Source organism: Bactrocera dorsalis, chromosome 2 (assembly GCF_023373825.1).
Source record: "Bactrocera dorsalis isolate Fly_Bdor chromosome 2, ASM2337382v1, whole genome shotgun sequence".
Lineage (NCBI taxonomy): Eukaryota > Metazoa > Arthropoda > Insecta > Diptera > Tephritidae > Bactrocera > Bactrocera dorsalis.
The window spans coordinates 49512796-49518333 of NC_064304.1; the positions used below are offsets into that span (position 1 = coordinate 49512796).

Here is a 5538-nt window from a genome sequence, read left to right on the forward strand (position 1 = left end):
CTGGACCAATTTGGCCAATTCTTTTTTCTAAATGTTCGTTGAGGTTCAAAGATGGTTTTTACGGCAAGAAAAATTGGAATAATTGTCGGAAACCCCCTAAAAACAGCCCTTTTCTTTTTTCCATACAAATGTAATGATTAGTAACGCTAAGGGGGCGACTGAACCAACCTTGATGAAATTGTCAGAGAATGTTCTGTTCGGATCGGGGAAGATTTAGAAATAGAAAAATCTGTATGCTTTTCGTGAGGAAAAGTCGCAAAATCAGACAATTCCAAAAAGTTAAATTTTTCCATACAAATTTTTTTTCAATTTTTTTTTGTTTTGTTATTCAATTATTTCAATCGTTCGAATTTGTCGTTTGCTTCGAAATTTGGGTCGGCTTTAGTATACCGTCCCAGGGTTTCGGGAATAAAAAGGGTATGGTCGGATAGAGGAGATTCTTCAGATCACGAATATATATGGTTATAGCCGCAGGAAGCTCGTTATTCGAGTTATTCGCGTTTAAAGTTTAAAATTTGGAATATTTTATTTACATATTTTCGATACATAAAATAAATTTTGCACTTATATTTTTCAATTTTATATACACTAACACATCACTTATTCATTTGCACACATTTATTTTATATACTATAGTACAAAAATTGCTTTTAATATACATTTCAATTATTGTTGAAATATTATTATTTTAGAAGACCAAATGAATTACAAACTGTCAAATAATCAGTGTTACCATACTAAAATATTTTACAAAATAAAACAAAAAATATATAAGGAAATATTATACCCAAAATACAGGAATCATAATCGTTGATAAACAATAAAAAAATATATTAAAAATTTAAGCGGCCTGAAGGCCGCCAATGTAATAATGAGTTCTACGGGAGAAAAAAAAATATATACACCCGGTGCTGGACCGACCAGGGTTTATTTTTTTTTTAAGCGCGGCCGAAGGCCGCCCACGCAAAAAGGAGTTCTACGCGAAGAAGTGGCAATGTCATAGAGGTTATAACAACCACTCTAACATCAATGTGATCTAACGGATATAAGTACTGCTACTTTTAAAGCAAAGTACCGTTGCTTTTTTTGTCATTTTTATAATTATTTCGTATTTGGAAAATAAGCTGTGTGGACGTATTCAATACAATTTTTATTAGAATTACTCAAATATTTTTGAAGAAAATGGCTAATAATTCATCAGGTATGATAAATTAAATATTGAAAATAATATCTAAATCATGTTTTTAATACTTCGTTACAATTATATGTAGATCTGCAAGAACAAGCGACTATTCGTGTTCATAGAACGAACAAATTGAGCGTGTCGGAGGTGAAGGAAATGTGGAATATTGCCAAAATGTTCCACACTTTCCAAACGAGGGAGAGCTGCATATCTTTTTGTGAAGAGGAGGGTCTCATTCCTAAAGGAAGGACTTGCAGGGTGCATAGACTGCCGACAGTGCTCTCCGTGATGGGAAATAGCACCGTTGGTACGTTTAGATGCCGAAAAGGATCTTGCAGAACGCGTTCGGCGATATCTCGATCCATGGACACCTGGTTGGAAAACGTGAGAATACCTTTGCTACAAGTTTTTTATCTAATGTTTTGCTACGCATCGCACTGGTCGCACGAGGTAGTTAGGAAAAACAGCATTGTCAGGCAACCTATATTATCTAGCGCTACCATATGTGTCTGGTATAACTACTCTCGCGAAGCGGTAGTTTTTTATCAAGTGGAACATCAGGAGGCGGTAGGTAAAATTGGTGGCCCTGGCAAAAACGTGTAAATTGATGAAAGCAAATTCGGGAAGAGGAAATTTAATATGGGTAAGGTTAAAAATATACAATATTAGGTAATTACTTATATATTTTTCTAATTTTAGGCAGGAGGGTGGAAGGTCACTGGGTGTTCGGGATGATTGAGAATGGGAGCGATGACCTGCGGCTGCAGGTATGTTCAGGAAATGTAAGGTCGGCGGAGGTGCTCATACCCCTGATTAAGAAGCAATTTGCGCCAGGAACAGTAATAAGCACGGATTGCTGGAAGGCGTACAATGGTTTGGCGAATCACGGGTAGGACCACCGAAAAGTAAATCATAGCGATCCGGACAATCCATTTGTGGCTGCAGATGGAACACATACGCAGCGTATAGAAACCCAGTGGCGTGTAATTAAAAGGTTTTTTGCGAGGGACAATCACAATAATCCCGGAAAATTCGCGAATTGTTGCGTATGTTTGGCGGAAAAATGTGGCCAACAAACACGAAGATCCTTTTGTAAAGTTATTAAAGGCAATAAAATTTATATACAAGCCGTAATACACGTTTGTTTTATTAAATTAAAATAATTTATTTATATTTTATATTTTATGTTTTGTATTCTTTTATTTGGGGTATAATCTGTTTACTTTATTTCTTTTAGTTATTTTGCGCGCAAAAAGGAGTTCTACGCGAAAAAAAAATTTGATACACCCCGGTGTTGAACCGAGCAGGGTTATTTTTTTTTTTGAAGCGCGGCCGAAGACCGCCCACGCAAAAAGGTCTTCTACGCGAAGAAGTAGCAATGTCATAGAGGGTATGTTAGTTAGGTTAGGTTAGTATGGTAACACTGATAATTTGACAAATTTATTTTTACAAATGATGTCGATAAGGTAACACTGATTGTTGGACAGTTTGTAATTCATTGGTTATTCTAAAGGCCTAACTATAATGTGCAGAAGCTAGCTTAAGCCAGCGTAAGCAACTGTCCGAATGCACACAAATTGTATGTTGCAACTATAATGTACTTAACATCAAGTATCGTTAAGTTTTATCAAATGTCATTTGCTTAAGGAAAATGCGAAACTCATCGCATTTTCCGTACGGAATAAGCTGTTTCGCTTTTTGTCAACTGATACACCATTTTGAATTTTGAATTTGAAAACAAAAAGAAAGAAGAGTTTAAATTTGAATATGGAGGACGACGAGTGTTTTATCCAAACTTTAACAGAAAGTGTTGAAAAAAACGATTGTACGATAAAAGAGATGTGTTTTATTTTAATCGTATTAATAAAGAAAAGGCGTGGAAAGTAATTGCAGAACTATGCGGCAAAAGTGGTATGTATTAACACTGTTATAGAAATATACATTTTTGTACTATATATATTTTATGTTTGTTTCAATTAAAAGATCTAGAATGCAAATATAGATGGAAGCTATTCCGGGAGTGCTTCTGCAAGGAGATGAAAAGATTAGAAGCTCCATCAGGTAGCGGATTGAGCTACTTAGAGGATTGGCGCTTTTTAAAACCCTTGATGTTTCTAAAAGACTCCGTCACACCGCGTCGGTATGTACTTTGTATAGATTTTAATGTTTTTAAATATAACTTTTTCATTGTACAGCACTCGTGATAATGCAGAACCAAATACAGACTCAGTCTAGGAGTCATCATTGAATGGTAGTTGTAATGAAATTTTATCGCCACCTCGGAAGAAAAATAAAAGTCTGAACTTAGAAAGTCTCTACCAGAAACTTGGCGCAACAATGGAGAACTTGGAAAAGCAGATGGCGGCGCCGGCTGAGAGATGTGAAACTGATGAGGCCTTTATGACGACGGTTTCGTGTCTGATGCAAGACCTGCCAGTGTCGGTCAAAGACGGTTTCCAAGAAAAAATGATTTTGGAATTATATCGCCTGCGTCGTGAAAGTAGGCAAACATGAAATTAAAAACGTTCTTGTCGTTCAACTTAATTTCCTTATTTTTTAAAAAGCTTGGACCATTGATTTTTTTTAGTCTACTTTATATTTATTATAAGAAAGAAAATGCATGTACCTGAACTCTTTTGAGTAATTTAATAAAAACAATTGAATGAATTTAATTAAACCCCATTTAGTTTTATTTAAAGAGAAATAAACAAGTTCGAAATGATGTTAGATATGTGATTTTAGCATATGTTTTAAAAAGTGTTAAAAAAACTGCATAAGTTATTTCTAATTTCCAAAGAACTTCTGCCACCGTAATGATGCAAATTGGAAGATTGCATAATCGATGGGATATTACTTTCAACTTCTCTACGCCATAAACCGTCATGAAAATCACCATTAGAGTCCTCCCAATCAGCATAGTTGCTTGCAATATACGAAGATGCATTTTCATTATTAAATATAATAAAATTATGTAAGGCAGCGCACGCCAAAACAATTTTTTCTGCATTTTCCGGAAATAAATGTAAAGTTGTTAGTAAAACTCGCCAACGAAGAAGTGTGGAGTTTTTAGTTGCGTATTTGGTAAGTTTTTCACCGGAGGGAAGGGAAGTTTGAGATTTAGCAACCTCTTTCCCAATCGACTCACTTGAAAAATGCCTTTACATGTAAAGAGAAACAATAACATTAATTAAAAAAAAACAAATGCACAAATATAAAAGTCCTCACCACCATCACTCTGACTTCTATATGCACCAATATCTATATAGGTAAACCGATATCGTGCATCACATACTGCTAACAACACAGTAGAAAAAATTTTTGTGTAGCAGAAAAAATGACTACCACTTTTAGGTAGGCATCGAATAGCGATATGCTTCCCATCAATAGATCCAACACAGTTGGGCATATTCCACAGTTCCCAGAAGTCTTGAGAAATTTGCTTGCAATCTTCTTCCTTAGGCTCAGATACATAAACAGTGCCTAACTTCGTCCAAATGACTTCAGTTGTCTCCCGAATAATGCGCCTAACCGTTTCCTTCCCCAGTTGAAATGACCATGCCAACGATTGAAACGAAGTTCCTTGTAATAAATATCTTTAAGAAAAAGAAAAAAGAATAAGAGATAATAAAAATATATTAAAATGAACAAACTTACTGTAATGTCAAAGCTAATCGACATTCCGGTTGTACAGGCTCCCTCAACGAATTCTTTTTTAAAAAGGACTCAACAAGAGGAAGCAAAAGTCCATATACTTGTGGCGTCATTCGCGTGTATATAAAAAATTAGTGAGGTCAATCCTCTTCATTTCCAGGAATCCTACCAAAAAACCATCCTTCTTCCTCTTTCTGTTTATTTCCCTCACTGAACACGACCGAACACTTTTATTTGTAATTTCACTAATTTCTGTCAATATGCGTATTCCGTCTAAAACCGAATTAAGAATTTTTGATTATTTTTAAATATTTTAATTTTCTGTTCATTATGGCAAAATCCAAACGAAACAAAACCAAAACACAAATTGACACTTTCTTCTTCTGCATGTAAGCACATTATAGTCATTCAAATGTCTACGTTCCGTTTCGTTCATTTTTTGACAGTAACATACGGCAGCGTATGCACATTATAGTTAGGTCTTAAAATAATAATAATTCAACAATAATTGAAATGTATGATTATTCTCGAACTCTCGACGAGTCACTCGAGGACGATGCGTCGATGGTTGAGAATAGGAAACAAAGAAAGGAAATATGTTAATTAAAGAAAAACAGCAAGTTTTGTGTTTAATATAATATATAAAACAACGTTTGGTTCTTTATTGAATATTAAGTTATTATATATTACCTCGTTTGTGATAA

General features: G+C 34.7%; 1 pseudogene; it reads left to right on the forward strand.

The window, feature by feature from the left end:
• Positions 1-1339: 1339 nt before the first annotated feature.
• On the forward strand, positions 1340-2648 carry LOC125776194 (uncharacterized; annotated as a pseudogene).
• Positions 2649-5538: the final 2890 nt, after the last annotated feature.